The sequence below is a fragment of the Protopterus annectens genome, chromosome 11.part0 (assembly GCF_019279795.1).
Source record: "Protopterus annectens isolate FY-2018-M chromosome 11.part0, PAN1.0, whole genome shotgun sequence".
NCBI classification, from domain to species: Eukaryota; Metazoa; Chordata; order Ceratodontiformes; family Protopteridae; genus Protopterus; species Protopterus annectens.
Window position 1 is genome coordinate 1192066289 of NC_056745.1, and position 23854 is coordinate 1192090142.

General features: G+C 41.2%; 1 protein-coding gene across 1 annotated transcript in view; it reads right to left on the bottom strand.

The window, feature by feature from the left end:
- Nucleotides 1–23854, bottom strand: part of COG5 (component of oligomeric golgi complex 5) — a 3265454-nt gene that overhangs the window by 1634130 nt on the left and 1607470 nt on the right. The window lies entirely within an intron of this gene.

A 23854-nucleotide genomic window follows, 5' to 3' on the forward strand; every position in this document is an offset into this window, starting at 1 on the left:
CAGGAATGAGGTTTGACAGAAGACAGGACTTAAATGAGCTATGTAATATTTGAATGAAAATGATTGGATAGATTATAAATGATGTATAATGTTTGCAGCTGGGAGGTGTGTCAGTATGGTTTGTGATGTAAAATGCTTGCAACTAGGATTGTGTTGGTGTGGTTTGTTTGGGTCTATATTATAACAATTTTGAATTTTATAATATCGACCCATTTCAGTTGAACAATCATAACATCGAGCACTCAGAACAGCAAATTTTTTCCCAGGGAAAAAATTTGCTGTTCCAAGAAACATACACACACAGACACAACACAAGCACACCAAAACAACTTCAATCCACAAACATACACTTAAAATCCTACATCTAACCCTACACTAAACTGTACATACACACTATCTATCCACTTACCTTAACCCAAACCCTAACCTAAGGTCCGTAACCTTAACCCAAACCCTAACCCTAAGGTCCGTAACTCTCACACACTCATCTCACCCACTCCCTAACCCTAACTCACTTAACCCGCCCCTAACCCTACAGTCTGTCACTATCGCACACTCACCTCGCCTGCACCCTAACCCTAACTCGCTTAACCACCTCTAACCCTAAAGTCTGTCACTACCGCACACTTACCTCACCCTAACTACTGCACACTCACCTTACCCCATCTGTTCGCTCACTTCCCTAAACCTGGTCCATAACCATCGCACCATAGTGCTGTAAATAGCGAAGCCACGGAACAGACCTCCGAAATCTTACCCTAGGTATAATTTCGATGTTCCGAGGCTTGGCTTCGCTTTTGTCAGCTTTCACTCTAAAGGGTTCGATATTATAACATTCGAAGTTTTAAAACTTCGATGTTATAATATAGACCCGGTTTGTTTTCATTTATATAAATGTATGCTTGCTTATGTCGTGATGGTTTAATAAAGATGCTTCTTTTTTTTTTCTTTTTAAAAAAGGGGCAGGAATTGAATAATTTATGTAATGCTGCTTAGGTTATATGATACACAGCAATATACGTGAAGTATAATGCTTGTTAATATTAATTTGTTAATATAGTTTGATTTCTTTTGTATAAATGTAAACTTGCCAGTGTCACAAGTGATAATTTAATAAGATGTGTTCCACAACACTGATGTATTTTTCTGGTTTCTTCAGGTGCAAAATAACATCTGCAAATAAAGCCAACTTTTCTTGAATGCCATACTAATTCTACCCTTGAATTTCTGAGTCTCTTATTTCTTTGCCTGTTCATAGGTGTGTACTAGGCTAATGGCCCTGGAGCCTTTACAAGCCTAGCCTATAGGATTGCTCTGGAATCATGCCCCCGACATTAGTTCCCAGTGCCTCTGTCGAGTAAAGCCACTGGAGTGATCCCTGGGGTGAATCTTCCATTTCCCATTCACTCATCAAGATTTCTCTTGAAGAGGGCCAGTGAGGTACTCTGCTTAACGTGTATGGGAAGTCTAGTCCATGGCATGGGCAGTCTCTGGGTTATGAACCTATCCCTCCAGCATGTTCTGTTGGTTGTGGTAATGAGGTTGAGGTCTCTGGAGTGTGTGGTTTTGAATACAACATAAGTAACAAGGTGAAGAGGCTCCTTTATTCAGACACAACCTATCACAGAGGAACCGTCCCACTTTGAGTTTTGCCTCTGATCACTCATACATTCATCGAATTAGCCTTATGACTGAATCAGGAAATGCAAATGTTTCTATTACCCTACTCATAAAAAAAGAAGTTATGTCTTAACATAACGTTCCATCTGCATTGTTGATCCTCGTTCAGTCATTACATGTGGGTATCGGTTCCGACCTTGGAACCAAGCCGTCCGTCTTCCAAGCTCGCGCCAGCTACAAACTCTCTAGACAAAACTTCTTACCCATAATTCCCCTCTCCCTGTTACCTCAGATTGAGTTTGCAAGTCAAAAGAAGGTAGAGGCTACCTCTGGTCAAATGACCTAACAGAATCGGATGGTGAGATCCACTAGAAGCCACAGGAGGGGGAAGGAGGGAGGATCGTAATGACTGAACAAGGATCAACAATACAGATGGAACGTGATGGTAAGACATAACTTCTTTATCTGATATTGTTAATCCTCGTTCAGTCCTTACATGTGGGACAGAGTCCCCAGCTAACTTTATTCCTGGAAGGCTCTCATGGAAGGAGATTCCGGAGCACCACAGAACCAAAAGATGCTCTTCCCCTGGAGGCCAAATCCAATTTGTAATGATTGATGAAGGTATGAGGAGTAGCCCAAGTTGCAGCTGCACAAATGTCATGCAAAGAGGCTCTGGCATGGAAGGCAGCAGAAGTTGCCACCGACCTTGTAGAATGAGCCTTTATGGTAGTAGGTAATGGAATATTACGTTTTCTATAAATGAAGGTTATGCAGTCTTTTAACCATTTAGCCAATGTGACCTTAGCAACAGCACATCCTAATCTAGGTCCAGAACAGGCCAAAAATAACTGGTCTGACTTACGAGAAGCCTTAGTCCTGTCCAAGTAGAAGCAAATATGTAGCCAATACTCTCCTCTGTTTGAATGATTGGGGAAGAAAACTGGCAACTCAATGCTTTGATTAATGGACGTTTCAGAGATCACTTTTAGCAGACAGGAAGGATTATTTCTCAGTGACACTCTATCTCTATGAAAAATCAAATATGGTCTCTTGATGCATAAGGCTTGAAGCTCAGAGATACGTCTGGCAGAAGTAATGGTGACCAAAAACAAGGTTTTCCATGACAAATATTTGAGGTCGCAAGAAGAAGCTGGTTCGAAAGGTGACATTGTCAAAACTTGTAGGACTAATGACAGGTCCCACAGTTGAGTAGGTTCTCTAAAAGGGGGTCTTAGATGATTCATGCCTTTTATAAAAGTCTTGCATAATTTGTGTGACATAAGAGAAGAGTCCTGGACACCATCATGAAAATTAGATATTGCAGCCAAATGAACTCTAATGTAGAGGCAGATAGACCGGACTGAAATAGGGTAGACAGATATTCCAGTACTATCAACACTGGTGCTGAAAAAGGACCTACTTGTTTTTCTTTCAACCAAAAAGTAAATCTTTTCCAATTGCTGAGATATGTAATTCTGGTAGAAGACTTATGAGATGCAATAAGAATGTCACGTACTGGCAAAGAAAGATCATTCTGCCTGGCAATCAAAGGAATTGAAGGAGCCAAGCTGTGAGCTTCAGGCTGTTCAAGTTGGGGTGAATCAGATTCTACGGATGGGAGATCAACCCTGGGGTTGGATGGAGAATACATGGTTGATATAGCAGGTCAGGCCAAAGGAAGGGAAACCAAATCTGACGAGGCCAATATGGTGCTATGAGGATTACTTTGCTCTTCAACCGGTGGGCTTTCTTCAGAAACTGGGGAATGAGGGAGAGAGGTGGAAATGCATAAAGCAGACCCGAGGGCCAATCGTGGACTAGATCGTCCCTGGGTGACTGCCCCAGAGGGGGAAATCAGGGCGAAATAGTTGCTGCATTTGTAGATGGTCGGGGACGCAAGGAGGTTGCAGCAAGGAAAACCCCAGCGGTTGAAAATCTCCGTCGTTATCAAGGGATTCAGGGACCACTCATGAGGTTGTAGAATACACCTGCTGAGTCTGTCTGCTATCACATTGGAACTCCCGGTAATTTACGTTGCTAGAAGAAAGCGGTTGGTAGTCATCGCCCATTGCCATATCCTCATGGCCTCTCGACAGAGTGGGTACGATTTGGTTCCACCTTGTTTGTTGATGTACCAGACCACCGCCATGTTGTCTGATTGCATCGCGATAGTCCCATATGGCAGCAGGGGATGGAATGCTTGCAAAGCCAGAAGCACCACCCTCAGCTCTAGAATATTTATATGCAGATGGGCCTCCATTTCGGACCAAGTACCTTGGACTGTCTGTCCCTGAAATAGCCCTCCCACCCCATCAGGGAGGTGTCCATGGTCAATGAAGCCTTGGGTTGTTGGGGGAAGAAAGGGTGAGACCATTGTGATGGATTGTGCGCCATCCACCAATTCAGATCTTGTTTGCACCTGTAAGTTACCCGAATCTTGGCTGAAAGAGGGTACTGAAAGGGATGCCATTGGGTGAGCAGTAGCCACTGTAGAAACCTCATGTGAAACCTGGCCAGGGAAACAATCGTAATGGAGGCTGCCATGGAACCCAACAAGTGGAGAACAGAATGAGCTGTGAATTTCTCCCTTGAAAGGATTGGAATCAGTTGCTGCTTTATCCTTAAAATTCTGTGCTCTGGAATGGATGCTCTGCAATTCTTTGTATTCAAGATGACCCCTATGAATTCTGTGGACTGAGACGGTGTGAGATTGGATTTTTGACAGTTTACGGTTATGCAGTGAGGAGGGAGTATGCCAGGGCTTCTTCCAATAGATGTTTGGTGGGGGCAGAGATGAGCCAGTCGTCTAGGTATGGAAACACCTGAAATCCTTGTAGTCACAAGTGAGCTGTGACGACTGCCATGCACTTTGTGAACAATCGGGGGTTGTAGAGACTCCAAAGGGCAGTACTCTGAACTAGTAATGACTGGCTCCCGCACGGAAGCAAAGGAATCTTCTTGATGGTCTGTCCACTTTTATGTGGTAGTACGCATCTTGAAGATCTATCGAGCACATCCAATCGTCTTTTTCCAAAAGCGGAAGGATAGACTGTATTGTGACCATCTGGAATTTCTGTACTTTTACAAACTTGTTCAATACACTGAGATCCAAAATTGGTCTCCAGTCCCCGGTTTTCTTTGGCACCAAAAATAGTCTTGAGTAGAATCCGGATCCTATCTGATTTGGAGGGACTAGGACTATTTGGATGACTTTTTTTTCTTAGCAGGTTTGAAATCTCTAACAGCTTCTTCCCTTTGACTGGGTGGAACGCCAGGTAAGCTTGTTAGGGGAGCGGGACACAGATCTCAGGGGATATGATAACCTCTGGTTATTATCCTTTGTACCCAAGAATCGGTGGTAGTGGTTAGCCAGGCAGAAGGGTACAAAGAGAAACGACCCCCAACCACTTCCAGAGGTAAGCAGTTGGGCTGCTCTTCAGGAGCATTGGTAGGATTGACCAGGGAAAGAATCCCTGGAACCCTGGTTACGCAGACCCCCTCTGTCCCAAAAGGGGTGTCTTCCCTGAGAGTTTCCCTCTCTGCCTCTAGGGGAGAACTTGGTCTGTGTGTCACGGAAAGAACCTTTAGACTTTTTGTGCCATATCTTCCCACTCTTCTGGTTTCTGGAGAAAGCCCGTTGAGGGGAAGAATAACGGACACCCACAATAGAAAGGGTCTTACCATCCTGTTCACATCTGGCCAGTGTGCTTTTAACCTTGGGTCTGAACAACGACGAGGCTTCGATGGGAGCATTGAGAAAGGAAGCCTTGAAGGGTTCTGTGAATTACACAAGCGCATCCAGGCATGTCATCTCAGAACAATGCCTGAACCTGCCGCTCTAGCTGCTCATTCTGATGCATGAGATATCAGGCGCATGGAGGAGTTAGATATCGATTCAATGGTGGCTAGCTGAGAGGCCACTTTGTTACGGACCTCATCAGACACAGCTCCAGCCAAAGTTTCAGAGAGCTGAGAAATTAAGCCTCTTTGAAGCCTGGTAAAATGTGCCATATAGTTCAGGGACCTGACTGCAAAGGTCACTGATGCAAAAGTACGCTTCCCTATTCTGTCCAGTGCCTGGGACTCTTTGTTGGGCGGATGAACAGTCTGGCTTTCTTCTTCTGCCAGGTCCTTTTTAGTTGCAGCTGCCACCACCAAAGCATCTACACGAAGACCTTTGGACCAATGGGGATCACTAGCAGGAGGGGACAAAATTTTATCTGGCCTCCTGGGAATGGCCTCAATGGTGTCAGGAGCCTTCCACGCATGCTGCACAAAGTTCGTCGGCAGGTGGAGTAACCCAGGAGGTAGGGGGTCAGGCACAAAACGCCTGCAGGAACACAGACTCTTCAGAAGTTGGGTTAGAGGGCTGCCAGTTACTTCTCTGTTTAAGGATTTCAAGGATATCACCAAAGGATACCTCAGAGGGTGATCGAGGGGACCCTTCCCCATCATCAAAGTTTGTGTCTTCATTAAGGGACTCCTCTGTGGAGTCCATGTGCTTTCTCTTGCACAAGCTCTTTTGACGATCTTCCTCAGAGGGAGAAGCTGGGGAAGACAGCTCAAAAGGGGTCTCCTGTGGGAGTATGTCCTGAGGCCCTTGCGCCCTGTGTCAGCTAGGAGCGGCTTGTGTACACTGTGGTCCAGAGGAGGGCAGGGAGAGTGATAGCACAGGATCGCCAACTGACTCTGGAGCCTTCTCATAAGCTGGAAGGCTGGTCCACCTGAAGAGGGATAGGGGCCCAGGCAGGGGTCACCCCTTGCCTAAGTGGCTCAGCCTGCCGACTCAGAGTTCCTGGTTGGCTGTGAAACACCAAAGTACATACGCCACAGCTGGCAACCTGGGCTTTGACAAGACGCTCCTGCCACAAAGGCAACTGCGGCTCCTTAGTGAGGTCCATAAAAAGAACTGTAGTGGGGGAAGACTGTGCTACATCAAGGGGCTTCAAAGGCAATGAAGGAGGAGAATAAGTAGTGGTCTTTGGTAAAGGGTGATCACCTCCTGAGGAAGGACAGGTCCTGGGTAGTGGGATACCTCTGTCCAAAAGCACTTGATCCACAAGATGCAACACATCGTGTTCAGAGAGGCTTCTAGCGGATTTCACAGACATGGCTGAGGAAGAGTCAGGTCTATCCAAGGACAGAGCAAACTCGGTGCCCACCACGGAGGTGGTCTGCACTGAGAACAACAGAGCTATAATGGACTGAACTACTGGTGTCTGCACCAAGGAAATCATTGGTGCCGAAGGAGTGGTCTGCACTGATGGTGAGGTCGGTACCAAAGTGGTGTCGCTAAGGCCTGAGCTGAAAACATCGGTAACGAAAACTGAACGGTCGGTACAGAGAGGGTAGCCGGTGCCAGGTAAGTTGTCGGAGCCAAAAAGGAAATGGGTGTCGAAACATCCATCGACGCCATAACAGTCTGCATCGACTGGACAGTCAGTGCTGGTAAGGGAGTCTGAACCAAGGAGCTCCTCGGTACCAATGTAGTATGGGGCACACTAGTCGATGCCGAGGTCTCAGATGGCATAGATGGCCTCAGTGCCGATGGTCTAGGCATCGAAAGCGCTGGAGCTGAAGAAGTCAAATTCGAACTGGAAAGCTTAGCTTGCTTGGGTCTCGGTTCCTGAGGGTCCCCAGCTGTGGACGAAGGAAGAGACTTGTTTTTTTTATGTTCATTGCTCTTTTTCTTATGGGATCTTGGAGGGGTTGAAGACTCTGACCCAGATATAGCCTCTGAAAAAGGAGATTTAAATAGCCCCTTCAATATTAATTTATTTTTCCTCTCAATTAACGTCCTGTTAGAGAAATTCTTACAAATCCCGCAAGGCGGGTCAACTGTTAAATGAGGCACACCCAAGCAATAGACACACAGGGAATGTGCATCTGAAGTAGGTAATTTATGTCCACAATCTAAACATCTTTTAAACCCTGGGCTACCTTTTTTCATCTGTCATGTTTGTTAAGTCAAGAAAGAAAAAAACAGAAAAATACCAGCAATGGTACAAAAAATACCCAAAGGTAAGAAGGAAAGGGGGTTTACCGACGATGGTAAAAAAGGAATTACCTCGCGGTAAAAAGAGAGGAAAGGAGTTGAAAAGGATTCGAAAAAGGGTAGTTGCTAAATGTGATAAGGTAAGAGATAACTATCTAATAACTTTTTTTGTGAAAAAAAACCTGTCTTAGAACTTCATATGAAGAAAAATACTGTACTTAGCTCAAGAGAAGTAGCTTGACACGACCGAATGGCGATGCGGCAAACGAAATCTGGGGTAACAGGGAGAGGGGAGAGGGGAATTCAGGGTAAGAGTTTTTAGCTTGAGAGTTTGTAGCTGGCACGGACTTGGAAGATGGCCAGCTCAGTTCCGATACCCACATGTAAGGACTGAATGAGGATTAACAATATCAGATTCCCAGCTTACTCTTGTCAAATAATTTTACTGCGTCAAGACCTGCCAATAATAGCAGCAATTTCTTACCATTTTGCTTCCCTCTGGATCATCACTGTTCTATTAATATTGTCATATGTTTGACTTCCCTTCACAAAACCATACTGGTCTATATCTATCAACTTTGGCATCACCTTTGTCATTCTTTCAGCCATTATACACATAAACACTTTATAATCATGGTTTAGAATTGAAACGGACCTATATGAAGTCGGATCAGATTAGTTTTCAGCATCTTTAGGTATTACACCCACAACATACTTTTTCCAGGGTGTTGGCGCCTCCTCTCCTTTAAAATACTATTAAACAAAACCTTCCAGATCTTTATCACTTTCTTTCCTCCTAACTTCCACCTGAATACCATCTATTCCTGGAGACGTTCCTGTAGATTGGTTATACATTACTATTTTTATCGCCTCTCTATTGTAACTGCTAGTTTTTCAGCCTCATCTACCTCTAACCTTGGAATATTTAAGTCTTCCATAAATATTTTCACTTGTGCTTTTGCCAGATTTCCCCATTTCTCTGCTTTATACAACTTTTTATAAAATTTCCAAAATTATCTCTAATACCTCTACAGGATCCCTGGTTATTTTTCTTGTTATAGTCTTCCTAAGTTTGGCCAACAACCCTTTCTTCTTTCTGTTGCCTAAGTTATGTCAAAAGTTTTTAGTGCTCTGGAATTATCATCAAAAAGCAATTGTTTAACAGCAATCTTTCTAAACTCATGCATATTATCCAGGTACTCTTTTATTTTCTCTTTAGCACTCTGCAGTTGCGCCTCCTCCTGTTCTGTGAGATTCCACTTATTTTGTAATACTTTAACCTTTGTCAGCCCCCTAAATAATTCTGATTACTTCTTAACCAAGTATCTTTTTCTTTCATTTCTACCTCATTTTAAACTCCACTTTCAGTTTACCCCACTCACTAGCTATAACTTCTGGCATACTTTCTATCTTCCCTGATAACTCTTGGATAATTTCCACTACCCATTCCTTAAATTCCTTTCTTTTCAAACCGTAGGCACCATTGTCTCATGTTTACTTCATTACCTACATTTTTATCTTAGCAATTACTGACACATGATCTGAAACAGTTATTGGATGCATATCAAAGTTCTGAATTAAATGGTTATGTTCCTGTGAAATATAACTGCCATCAAGTCTAGCCCAGTTCTTGTACCTTGTAGAACTATATGTAAATTCTCTCAAGAGTTCCTACCACTAAATCCATGTCTTTCATACCAAATATTTTCTTTTTTTTTTCAAAACCCTTTCCTCTTTTGTTACATTTTCCCCTCTATGGCCCCATATACATCCTCATTGTTGCAAATTAAATTCCACTTCCCATCTATAAGTAATATTCCCTGCTGAAAGCTGATCATTTCTCTCAAAATTTTTTAAGCTTCAAAACAGCAGTTTTAGGTGGAAAATAAATAAATGCCAGTGTAATCCTCATCCTTTGCAAATAGTCTCTAACTACTACAGATCTGGTATTATCATCTCTTTTCCCTGGGTCTATATTAATTCATCGAAGGTTCATTTCAGCAAACATTACTTCATCAAACATGCACTTCACCAAACGTTCTCATAGAAAAAAAATTAAACAGGGAAACTAAGCACTCGGCCAAGACCACAACAGACACCACAGTATGTAAAATCTACTAAAGTGGGGGGGGGCCTCATCCCACCACACCCCCAATGTGGGGGCCTGCACCCCCTAACTATATATACCAACTTCGAGATTGCACTACAGAGGGGAAAAGAGCAAATTTGTACTGATGGCCAACTGCTTCCTTTCCCTAAGTAGATATGAACATTTGCTGAAATGAGCACTTTGATGGTTAGTGTTCAATGAGGAAAGATTCGCCGATTTGAACCCTTGATGAATTAATAAAGACACCTTTACCCCTCTTTATCACTACTGGAGCTCTAATTGTGTCTCTTGTAGCATCACTAATTGCACTCTGCATTTCTTAATATAATTAAGTATTCTTTCAGTTTTGTGTATACCTTTAAGACCATTAGATTCCAAGATAATATGGAAAGTTTTGTCATTACTGTAAGAAGTCAGTATTCTTAACTATTACATATGACAACCATTTTTAAATGTCTAATTTCAGCTTTTGTGATTCATGCTGTCAATAATAACTGACAGGTTTATCCTTTATGCAGATTTTTCTAATCATCAACAATGGAAGCTACATTATCAAAGTATAGGCAAAGAGAATGAAATAGGGGTCCTAAATGAAAGACCAACACTGGTAGAATTTTTAATAGAATCTAGAACAGTAGCTTCCATTAAAAAGGACTAATTAGTAGAGCATATAAAATACTGCACGATAATTATAAGAATCAATCAGAGGAGCCTAGAAAGGGTTGGGAAGAGAGATTGGAAACTCAATTCACAAAGAAACAATGGGGGGATATATGTCTATCTCCCAAATATGCAATAAAGTCCAGAAGATTTAGGACCTTTGCCTGAAGTGTTTACATAGATATTTTTATACCCCAAGTAGATTCCAAACAAATTTTCCTCAGGCAGACAGCAAATGTTGGAGATGTGGCAGGCAAGAAAGAGGTGGCTGGGAACATATTTTTTAGGAGTGTAATGAGCTGGCAGACTTTAGGGATTGAAGATGCAAAAAACAAATGGCTGCAGGTACACTGAGGTGCCCAAAACACACAACAACAGCAAAACTAAATTAAGGCACCAAAGTTACACACTGGAAATCAGTCACTGTACTTTATTGCAGAGGACAAACGGTAAGCGCTTTCACAACTTAATGTTGCTTCATCAGACCACATCACTACAACTGATGCTTGGTTAAATACTAGGACAATTAGTATGACATCACAATTTAAAGAGATATTACTCCACTAACATAAGAACATATATCAATATCCATAAGAAAAATGTATAAAATATATAGAAAGGTGTGTATTTACACACAATAATATTTAAAAACAATAATATTTAAAAAAAAAGGGGGGGTTATCCCTGATGGTTATTAAAATATATATATATATATATATATATATATATATATATATATATATATATATATGTACATATACACACACATATAACCATAATAGTACAATGAAAAATATATATATAAAAAACTCATGTTTTAGTGTTTAAGGTACGTTAAGGCCAGGCGCCTTAAACACTAAAACATGAGTTTTTTTATATATATATTTTTCATTGTACTATTATGGTTATATGTGTGTGTATATGTACATATATATATATATATATATATATATATATATATATATATATATTTAATAACCATCAGGGATACCCCCCCTTTTTTAAATATTAATATTTTTTTTAAATATTATTGTTTTTAAATATTATTGTGTGTAAATACACACCTTTCTATATATTTTATGCATTATATTGATATATGTTCTTATGTTAGTGGAGTAATATCTCTTTAAATTGTGATGTCATACTAATTGTCCTAGTATTTAACCAAGCAGCAGTTGTAGTGATGTGGTCTGATGAAGCAACATTAAGTTGTGAAAGCGCTTACCGTTTGTCTTCTGCAATAAAGTACAGTGACTGATTTCCAGACTTTAGGGATTCCTTGCGGACAGCTCTAGATGCTGTGTGAGCAGACTGGATTGACTGAGGAGATAATGTGTTTGAGCTATGATACAGGATCATAGTAAAGCCTTGCTGAGTCTAATTATAGTGGCTGCCAAAAAAGCAATTACTAGAAAATGGAAATCCAAGTTAAGGCCAACTTTACTAGAAGTAGTAAATATAGTAACAGAGATAAAACAATTGGAATTGGGATCTTTACAAAAGGGACAGAGCAAATTACACAGAAAAAATGGGAATTGTTGGAACAATGTATGTAGAGAAGATGCAGGATTTGAATAAGCTATATAATGCTGAACTGATGATGGGATACATTATAAGTGACGTATAATGTTTGCAACTACAGTTGTTTCAGTGATGTCTGTGATGTATAATGTTTGCAACTAAAGTGGTGTCAATATTGTTTGTTTTTCATTTATATAAATGTAAGATTGCCTATATCATACATGATAACTTAATAAAGATGTTTAATAAAAAAAAAATCACTGGAACCTATGTCACATTTTACAAGACGTTTTAATAAAAACTCAAACAAAAAAAAAAAACCTATTAACTTAATACAAACACACACATCAAATTAACCCTCCTAATAGGAATATTTGTTCCAAACAGACAGCTGCTAATATCGCCCCTAGTGAACCTGAAACTGATGTTATCCATGCTAAGATGTGTTTTATTGTCTGTGCTTTTACTTACACTAACTGGACTCTGCTCTTTTTTATTTTTATTACCCTCCCGCAAATGTGAAAACTGCTTGCATGCATTCAGAAGTCATTAGGACATAACTCAAGTTTAATGCGGGCTTATGGGTATCCCTACAAAATTGGGACAGTTGACAGGAATGCTTTGAAGACAGGCTCTACAGGCACAAAACAGTGTAACAACTGGGCCCATCATGCACATGGGCACATCAGTGCTATCATCTGTTGAGAGCATGGTGGAACAGCAGCATTCAGCAGCTGCAAAACCATTTCCTCACTCAGGGGAAGGTATGGCATTAGGCAGCCCAGATTAAGAGATGGTATCTAGTTCAGCCTAATACAGAGTGATAGTGACTACTACACAGAACAAATGTAATGTATGCTGTCACAATATTAGGATGTGCTGCTCAGTTCATGGTTAAGCCACACTGTGCATCAGACATTCCTTTACTTACCACTCAGGTGGGTGGAGTGAATCCCAGTCAAAGGAGGGTGAATATGGGGTGTCAAGGGTGATGGGTTTTCGGTATTACACAAAGTTTCCTTCTAAAATGGTGTGGGTGTATCACTACATTACCATGACCTGTGGCCAATATGCTAGCTTGTTTTACTAGGCCTCTAGGACTTCAGGTCCTCTCCAGTGAGGTTGGTGTGTGATCGCATGATCATGACCTATATGGATCTCACTCATGAGGTGTCATGTCATTGGAAGCAGAGTGCTGGTGGCCACCCATGACGAAGGGAAGCACAGCACTGTACATGTCCAGAGGTAGGAGATGACTATATAAACCCACAATGCCCCCATATGGCCATCATCATCAGCCCCGTTTTCCACATTTTCTTTTCTACATGGGGTTGGTGTATCGAGTTAACTGTCGCCAGCTCTCCCGATTCAGTGCCACACTCCTGCCTTCTTCAACACTCATGCTTGACTGTCGCAGATCTTCTTTCACACAATCCATCCACCTCTTTGCTGGATGTCCTCGCTTCCTATTACCCTCTTCCTGTCAGTCCCAAATCTTCCTCACCAGATTGAATTCTGCACCTTTCCAAACCACTATAATCTGTTCTCTTTGATCTTTTCTGCAACTGGAGCTACTTTGGCTTCTGCTCTTATGTCCTCATTTCTTCATCTGTCCCACAGTGTGCATCCTACCACCCTTCTCAGGCACTTCATTTCCATCACCTCTAGCTTCTTCAACTGTTCTGCCTTTACTGCCCAGGTTTCTGTACCATACAGTAATACTGGTCACACCACTGTCTTGTACACCTTACTTTTCAGCTTTGTTGGCATTCTTCTGCCATAGTCTACACCTGACATTCTATGTCAGTTGGCTGCAGCCTCTCTGATTCAAGCTTTGACCTCTTCATTCAGACTTCCCTTCTCCTCAACCACCCCTCCCAGAAACTTGAAGCTATTTACCTGTTCCACTATCTTCCATTCTATCTCTAGTCTCAATTTCTTCTGATTTCCTCAATTTGCTGCAATTACCACCATCTTATCTGTGCTTAGTTTCATCCCATGTGCTTTCAGTTTTGCATTCCATTTTCCTATCCTTTCCTGAAGTTCTAGCTCAGAGACTGCCTGTAATGCCACACCATCTGCATACAGCAACTTTGTTGATCTGCCCCTCCCTCCTGTTTACTAATGTAGTCCATCACCAGTATGAACAGCAGTGGGCTCAGAGATGAACACTGGTGTACACCCACTCTCACTGGGAACCCCTCTATGAGGCTGAACACTGTTCCTGCTTGAGCCATTGGGTCCTTGTACATAGCCTGCACTAATTCTACTATTGTTTCTGGGACTTCAAACTACCGCAGTACTGCCCAGATAAGCGTTCTTGGGACCTTGTCATATGATTTCTCCAAGTCTAGGAATGCCCAGTTGGACTCTCTCCTCATCTCTAGCTTCTTCTCAAGTATCTATCTCACTGCAAACACCGGGTCAGTTGTGCTGCATCCTGATCTGAATCCCAACTGCTCATCTCCCATCTTACATTCTACTACTCTGTGTATCAGTTTATCAATCATCCTCTCCAGAACTTTCATGCAATGTGATAGGAGTTTGATGTCTCTGTACTGCCCACAGTTGTGGATGTCCCCTTTGTTCTTGTACACTGGCACTAGTATGCTTATTCTCCAGGCATTTGGTATACAACTTTCTCTCCACCCTGCTATTAGTACCCTCAGGAGCCATTTCTTGCCTATCTCACCCACCATCTTTATCAGATCTGTTGTGACCTCATCTGAGCCTGCTGCTTTTCCTGACTTCATATTACTTAGTGCTGTTCTTACTTCTCCCAGGGTGGGCTCCTCCTCTTTTTTCATCGTAGGCTGTTTCTGGGGCAATACAGCTTCTGTGGGGTTTTCTTCATTCAAAAGTTCTTGGAAATACTCCTTCCATGTGCCTTTGATGTCCTGTGGACCGGTGAGCAGGTTGTTGCTGGCATCCCTTATGAAGGGTGTCTGACTATTTTCTTTATCTTTCTGTCTTTGCCTTGCAACCTGATATAGCTTCTTTGTGCCACTTACTGAGTCACTTCCCAGAAGTTGGTAGAGTGCCTCTGATGCCCCATTCTTTGCTACTGCTACTTCTTTTTTAGCTTATTTGTTAGCCAACCAGTAGTCCTTAGCCAACCAGTAGTCCTTTCTAGCCTGGTCAGTCTTTTCTATCTCCCACTTCTTTCTGCACTCCTCCTTTCTTTTCATGACATTCTGGACTTCTGCATTCCACCACCAGCTTTCCTTATGTACCTTATTTCCATACCTGGCTCGGCCACATATCTTTTCTGTAGTCCTAGCACATGTTGTTTTTAGGCGCTGCCATTCTTGTTCAACTCCACCTATTTCTTTCTCTTCTTGGGGTGCTAGAGCCCTGAGTAATTCCTTCAACTGTTGTACTTTCTCTCCAGTCAACTTCCAGGTCTTTAGCCTGGTCTCTGTTGACCTTAGAGCCTTCTCTGACCACTGCTTGCAGCTGACTGTAGCAACTAGTGGTTTGTGTTGTGGGCCGACTGTTTCACTGATGATGACTTTGCAATCATGGATTCTACTCATTGCCTTTTCCCCCATATGGCCAACCTCCTTATATACTCTACTTCTACTTTGGATAATACTGCCAGTGTCAGCAGTGAGACTAGCACTGGAAAGTTCCTGCATGGAGATAGAAAATGAAATGTTATGTGCTACCACAGACATCACAAGACAAACAAGAATGGTCTCTCTGTACTGTTGCCATCACAATTACCATACAACTCAGAAATTAGCTTCATGCTGGCATGGGTGGCAGCATGCTGTGTTTGAATGATACTGCTACACATTTGCAATTTTATTTTGCAAGTGCTAACTACATGTCAGGGGCCATCTGCGACATTGGGTAGCATTAGACACTCCTTGGAGACCATTAGGAGGTGCCATGCCACTGGAAGCAGAACGTCATTACACCAACAATGAAGGGCAGCACAGCACTGTACAGTAGCAGTCTCAGTAGCTCAGCAGGTAGCACACTCGTCTTTGGCACTGGAAGATCAGAAAGCTCTGGGTTCTATTCTCATAACAGGTTGATGGATTAATTTCTGATACTGACATGGCAGTGTAGTGTAAGGGGGATACTGCACTCTCAAGTGTACCATACTTCAGATGAGATATTAGATTGAGGCCCAAACGCATGAGTTGGTGATAACTCAGGTGGATGTAAAAGATGCACTTATCACTAAAATAAAAGGAGAAGTTACCCAGTACCCTGGCCACATTTCTCCTAGTCAGTATGAATAACACCTTGGGTCTCCCCTGAAGAGGCCACTGGCCTGGTGGGACAAACCCGGTAAAGAAAATGTAAATAAAAAAAAAATAAAACGAGAATGAGAAATAATAGGTATGCCCACCTCATTTGCAATGTGCTCATCTACTGCCAAAGTCACAGGAGGAACATCACTGATGTTTGCAGCCACACGGGACCACTACTCCAGTTTTATAGTGTGCATCCCCAGGTACATCTATGGGAGAGAGCAAACCTGCAGCTTGAAGTGAGGGTGAATGGCCACCCAGAATAGGGGCAGAGAGTGCTACGATATAATTGGACTGAGAGTTGGGTACATGTGTTTATTCATCATCATCCTCAGCCTCTGAATGGGTGCCAACATTAGCCTGTTGTCTTGCCCTAGCCCCTACAGGTGACACTGTACCAGTAAGTCTGCCTTATGGATGGACACCAAAAGACATACCAGCTTGATCATGTTATTTTTTTTAGAACCAAACCCAGGAACATACATTTTTGATAGTGATTTGTCCTATGGACAACACTGCAAAAGCAATCACTGAACGCTTCTTTCAGTGATCATTGGACGTTTCACTTTTCTCTACTGTTGTGCAACCATGGAGTTACTACACATGTTGGGGGGGTGTTGGAGGTCACCCTCCCCATGTTGGGTTGGTGCAGGGGGTCTTGCCCCCTACCCCTATCCCTTCAAAAAAGTTTTTTTAGTTGTTCACTGAAAGTGGCTTTCAGCAATATTTTTCAAAGTTCTACTCAACTGAGAAATACTGTTCACTTTATAGTCTTGAATCCTGGCAAGTATACAAAGGTTGCCCATGGAAAATGCACTCAGTCCTAACATGCCTTTGCTGCTATCCTGACATTGTTGGATTTTTGATGTTCTTATAACATCACACAGGCTCAGTATATACTTTTGTCAGGTTAACATCTATAGGTGCTGTGCTAATTTACAGAAATCTGGCAAATGTGATACTAATTTGGTGCATCATCCACCAAGATGTGTGTGGGGGTGGTTCCATCCTCAAACCAGTGTGAAGTCTTCCAGACCTGATTCTAGAATCACTGTTCTCTGTCAGAGGCACCAAAACCTCCTATTGCTTCATCAGTCTGCTACTCTGAGGTGTCCCTACCCTTGGCTGACCTCTCTGCTGCTATGAAATGGCCCTTAGCATAATGTAGCAAGTCTATCTGGCCAAAACACTGCTACAATGTGTGACTGTGACCCTCAACAGCATTTATGTCATGGTCCAGTCTGCCACACTTAATCTAGTAAATCATAGAGAGAACCTCTCTCCCCAAAAAGCACCATCGCTGTGTCCAAAGTGCCCGTGGGCATACAGATACCAGTGAGCACATGACATAGAGGTGTTTGTATATTAATATGATTGTTGGAATAATAGCTACAAATGAATGGGTCACCTAGTTATACCATACTATCATCACAAGGACAGCTACAGGGGTATGCAATATATTAAATTGTAGGAAGAGATGTAGGAATACTTACAGCACACGTACACATCACTTGTTAGTAAATATTCACTCTGCTCAGGGTCATTCCATTTGGTGGGAACAATATAAAGTAATCCATGCTGATGATAAGATGGGATACACTTTAGAAAATGCCAATAACACTGTCCTACCCTAGTACAGTGGGAGGATAGTTATGTGTATTCGTATGATTCCTGCATGCACTGACACAGGCAATCATATAGATTAGGCAGGTTATAGCAGCAATATAATAGTGAAAGGAATATAGAGAGATGGGTTGGCTTGATACTGTGAGCTACCTTTTTGCCAGTATAATCTACAACAAGAAATACATACAGCAGACATATTTCTATTGCTAACCATTGCTAAGGTAACTTCCAGAGTAAGGGTGTACATTCTTAGTGGCAAGAAAACATCAGCTATCTGTGGACTTTCAGAGTACTGTATAGTTCCAAAAAGTTGTCTCTTGGTCCAGCAACTGATTCTGTCTAATAAGTCTGCTACTCAGATATCCAATAGCATTTCTGAAGTCTACATGACCTACAATTTTGTATGCTTAGTCATGCTTAATCTGCATGACTAAGCATACAAAATGGTAGGGCACCAGCAAAGCCGTACAAGAAGGCAAATTAGGTTAGGTGCCATGAATATTTCTGAATCAATTTATTTTACTGCTGTACATCTGTGACTTAAAGTCAGTTTACTGCCTATGCTTGTCCCGGACATATCACTGACATAAGCTTGTGCTAGAGGCCTGTACAAAAACCCGCATCATACTTCTAAACAGCCCTGTGCTGCACTACTCGAGATTCATAAATCACTTAGCAAGCATAACTCACAAAATTGTCACCATTTCCATTGGACAGTCTGGAGAACGGCAACTTCTACTAGTGCTCACCAGATGATGTCAGCATGGTGTGTAAAGAAGAGCAAGATTATACTGTAACTCCTTCATGACCATTACAAGGAGTGCCTACTGGCCCCTTTTAATGGTGTCTTCAAGAAAGATGACACCTGTTATCACTTGGTTGATGAGTTGTCCTCAGCCATGGGCATCACTGGGATGGGAGAACACAGCAGTCATCCTTTTGATGACCTGCAGTGCAGGAACCTCTTTGATCTCTAAAAAAGGAGGTGGAGGTTAGGTAACATAGCCCTGAATGGTGTGGTAGGTGTACAGCATTGTGTTTTTACTTTTTTTCTGGTATCTTGTTATACGTTTGGGTCCGATGGCGGTACTGGCACATGCTTCTGAAGTTAGGCTTAGGAAATGTGTGCACTGCCGTGTAGGTATTCCATTTCACATAAACATGTGGTGACACTTCATGTAGTATTCCCACTGTCATGTTGCACTCTACAGCTTAGAGTTACTCAGCACCTACTAAAAGTGCATGTAGAGCTGTGTCATTTCAATCTTATATATGTTAACACAAGGACAGGAGATACATACTTGCCTGATACTTGTCACACAGCTAGGGGACATAACTATGGGACTGTGATATGTACCTACTGTTTTACCATCTCTCCTTTACAGTTGTCACAGTCTTCTAAGGAGTTTTTGCTCTTACAGCAATAGCAGAACACGATGGCAATCATGTCACCCACAGCAAGACAGGCTATGCTTAGTTATACTTACAGTTGTGCTAAATGTGTTTTAGATATTGTTGTCCCCTGTCTTGACAGATTTACTTATGTCAGACTTCCCACTATGTCTCCTCAATGCATGTCCAGATGAAAGATTTGCTCTACAGGCACTTCCGATGTGTCCTGACCCTGCTAAGGCCATGACTGATGGCGATGAGTCTGGGAGTACCTCAGGGGAAGCGGCCCTTAGCCCCTCAGTGGGAGCTAGCCACCTGCACTGCCTGAGGTGAGCAAGCCAAAGTTGCAACAGATGGCTGAGATAGAGTGAGCAGTGGACTGCTATACAGCCCAGATGGACAGCTTCCTTGGGCAGACTTCAGATATGCTCACCTGGCCAATTCCACTTATTGAGCTGCCAACCAAAGGAAGGGTATAACCCATACTACTGCCCTTCTTAATCAACCTCATAGTAATGGATCCCTGTACTATCCTTCTGGCCTATCACCCCAGATGTCATGCTGTTGCTCAAAACACATCCTACCTGCAGCCACGTGCCCTCGTTTCTTTGTGTCATGCCCCATCTAATCCCTCCCTAAACTTGTAGACCCTGGACCTAAATTTCTCTCATGATCCCATCATAATGTCCGGACTTCTGACCCTGATTGTTCAGTTATGCATCCTTCTGCCATCACAAACATTTCTCTAACCCCAATTCCCATACTCCGTTCATCTTTGCCCTTCCCCATCTTCCCTTCTCTCCATATAAAGGAGACAAAGGGTTATCCTCCTTCCCCTCAAAACCTGCAGAATCCTACATATTGTCATTTTATGACCATGTGCTTACTCTTCTCTTTTTCCTACCTCACTAATTACCCATTTCCTTCTCTTTCATAAATATGACAGGTGTCCATACGTGGACACTACTGCACTGCAGCTACAGATACTGCACTGCTAGGCAGCTTTCTGCAGCACTGTGCATCAACCTGCCAAGGGGCAGACACTAACACGTAGTATTGCTAATCCATGCAGTGCTTTACATTTTAGATGTCTTAGTCTATGAGTACATGTTTTTGGGTTCTCAATACTGCACAATGTGGAGTGTGGCCACTCTGTGGCTAGGCTACTTGTGCTTCTGTGTATGGTTTTTGTTGCATGTGTACTTATTTTTTTGTATAATTGTGGCACTGTTCACTTAAATACCACAAACTGAAGCTAGCTGGACCTAAGTGCTGTCGTGCCAATTTGGGCACTTCTTATTTCCTTTAAGTTGTCACACAGTGACAATTAGCTATGCAAGGCTTATTCAGAAGAACAGTGTATCTCTATGAATCCTGGCCTTAATATAATGTTTGACACTTGCATTATGGCATCTAACATAAGTTTACTGACAGAATAATTGTTTAAGTACACAAAGTATTGCATAAAGTGACATCAGAATGAGTGACTTCAAATTTCACTGCATATGGGAAGATGCACCTTTAAATCGAGATGCATTTTTCTAGTGATGCATCACTTGAAAATCTGCATAAAGAAAGACTCAAAATAGACATTTCACTGTGTTGATGAGAGACCAAGGAAAATTCTTACCTTTCTTTTGTCAGTTAAATAAAATCCAGAAAGTTTTACAAAATACACTAGCATGGGAAACATTTCCTTTAGCACTCAGAATTGATAATGCAATGTTTCTTGAGAATCTGCATTCAAAGTTCTAATCAGATAATGTATATGGATACATGCTCCTTATTTTACTGTTAATAACTGTTGGTGGATGCCATTAAGTCTACTAAGCTTGTGCCACAGAAAAGACTAAACTTAGGAAAGAATAGCATAAAATACATAATTCAGTCTGAGAAGACTGCCTTGAAGTAAGCAGCAAAAGAGCAACAAACTTCCTACCCAAGATAGAAGCTTCTTCTCTTAAAACACTGAAAGCATTAAACCTTAGAATAAACGGTTCCCCTATTACGCAGTCACAGAAGCAGGTTGTTAAATGTGACTTTGTCGAACAGTAAAGCATGAAAAGGCAAAATAGCGAAGCAGCGTTTCAGAGAATTCTTTCCCTAGGAAAGAATTTGTTTAGCTGCTTTCGCTACTTTGCCTTTTCGGCACTGTGGTGCAATCTTGGAGTTGGTATAGTTAAGTAGGGGGAGTGTGGGAGGTACAGCCCTCCCCCCACATTAAGTAATGTTTTACTGTTGGTTTTTTTTTTGTTTGTTTGTTTCGGAACAACGATTGTTTTCCATTGGAAAATAATCGCTGTTCTGAAGTTTCGACGTTGTAAGCTTTTGCTTACATGGGGTCAATTATCTGTCGTTTGCTCTTCTGAGCATGCGATATGATAATATAGACCCGAATAAACAAATGGGGGATTTTTTTACATTTCTTTTAGAGTAAATCATTTTACCTGTAAAGTTATTGTGATTCCTGTCCATTAAATATGTTTTCATTCTCTCCACCACCCCCCCTTATCAAAAAGGCTCTGCAGACTATAAGGGCAGGAGAACTACTGTGGGTCACTGAGAATGCCTTGCTTCAAAATATTAGTTTGGATTAATTTTCTGTTTTGGAAATCTGGATTTTTACTGAGACAGGCCCTCAAAGTTTCTCTCATCAAAATGTTTTGCATATATACATACATACATACATGTGTGTGTGAATGACTATATATTGACTGATCTACATGCCACTTTGTTAGACATAAAAAACATGTACCAGGACATGTAGAGTATTCAATATATCACAAAAACAACATACTGACATTCAGTACATCAAAAAATACACAATTTTCCTTTTCTGATGCACCATCAATAACCAGACCACATTCAGCACAAATTTGTGTGAATAGTGTTAGTGTTCTAGTGTTATGGGAAGTTTTTTTTTTTTTTTTAAGTTAAGATAAAAATTAGGGTTAAGGTACCTCATATTACTAAGGGTGGGGGAGCTTTACCACAGCAGAAACAAAAGAGCTACGGGTACCTTGCTGTATGCATTTCTCCTGGCAAAAGACTTTTGAGTGTGATAGTCAAATGGCGCAACAGCAAAACAGACACATTTTTACAGAAAGTATTAAGCTATTTCATTCACTCCCAACCAGATGAGCACTGAAGAAGCTCTCCTAAATGTAAATAAATCAGAGGAGAAGAAATGGTAAGTGATGCTTTTTAACTTGTGAAATTATGGGGATCATTCCCTAGGAAGGAAAATATACTCTGGGGAACAGAAATATTTTGCTTAGGGTGTAATTGTTCTTTAACAGTTATGCATCCACTGAATCCCAACTGCTGTCCTCCTATAAATACTAAATAAAACAGTTAACTGTGCCATCGAAGAAAAATAAACTCACACTGTCACAACCGAATAAGCAAATAAATGGTTATGCATGGGTAGGCAACACTACTATTAAAACATAACAAAATCTAACTGCTGCAGCAATTTCTAGCAAAAGTTAATTTTCTGACCAAACCAAAATTAACACTTGCTACACACACGAAAGATAAATTAATGTTGAGTCTGAAAAGTTCAGTTATCTACCTGAATTAATTAACACTGATAGTAATTCACTGATTACAGAGTGAGATTTATGAGAAAAAACGAACCAGTGAATAATGAACAGAACACCTAACCTTTCTATCAATATATGTGATCCTTTAAGTCATGTCTGAGAAACACAAGTACAGTATTTTTCTTTTCCGCCGTGAGTACAACAAATGCAGATGTTATTTCCCCTTTTAGATATACAAAAATATATGCAGGCTAAGAGTTTTATAAAGCATTTCACAAAATTATTTTAAGCACCATATAAAACAATTTGCAACATTATATTCACACACTAAATTTTTTTTAATCTACAACAGTTTGAACTAGATTAAGAATAAATAAATAAAAAAAGAATGAATTACAGAAGCAATTTCTTAAACGTAATAATAACTAGATCATACCCACCATGCAGGGCTAAAAAAATTCACTGAGTGCTTAAAAATCCAAGTAGGTTTTAGCCAGTAAAATCAGCAATCTAAACTAATTAATGTTTGTAGAAACATGTACATGGAGAATGCTATGTGGACAGATAAGAACAGATCGCATATGTATGCAAACTCCCAAGTGGAAACAATTGCAGGTTGTTAAATATTAAAGCCACATTTTCTTAAATTAAGGCACACAATAAGAAAAATGCTCTGACATGCTTTAAAATAAAAACGGTGTCCTTGCTTTTACTATGAGAGACATTCTATTCTTTTGGATTTTGTTGCAGTTTAACTGCTGCAACAGTGCTAAGAGCATGTGGCTCTTTCTGATTTTAAAGCAGCCTAACTTCCACATAATTTTAGAATAAATGAAAGCCAAAAAAATTACACCACTCTTGTAAGAACGAAAATTAATACAGAACATAATGCAGCACATAAAGTTTAAGTGCATAAATCTACACACCTGCAGAACAGAAAGGAGTTGCTTTAAATACCAAAGAGTGAGACTCAGATTGCCCTATTACTAAGTGATACTCAAATAAATTTAGGTAAAACTATCATAAAATAAAGAGACTCTCCAGCTGTGCTTCTTTAAACAATTTTTTTCAGTGCTGCAATAAATAAAAACAAGCTGTGGTTAATATGTGCTTGTAT